Here is a 252-nt window from a genome sequence, read left to right as displayed (position 1 = left end):
CTCTCTCTCTCTCTCTCTCTCTCTCTCTCTCTCTCTCTCTCCCTCTCTCTCTCTCATTTTTCATATCCTTCTCCTCCAATCCCCACCCCCCTTCTTTCTCAATCTCTCTCCTTCCACCTTTTTTCTTTTCTCCTCTTTCACATTTCCTACTTTAAATAACACAATCAAGAAAACAATGCCAACATTTTTTCCTTTTCTCCATTTTATTTTTTCTTCCTTTTTTTTTCTCCGAATAATTCCTAATTAAACAAT

The sequence above is a fragment of the Octopus bimaculoides genome, chromosome 19, assembly GCF_001194135.2.
Source record: "Octopus bimaculoides isolate UCB-OBI-ISO-001 chromosome 19, ASM119413v2, whole genome shotgun sequence".
Taxonomy (NCBI): domain Eukaryota; kingdom Metazoa; phylum Mollusca; class Cephalopoda; order Octopoda; family Octopodidae; genus Octopus; species Octopus bimaculoides.
Note: the sequence above shows the minus strand (reverse complement) of the source record.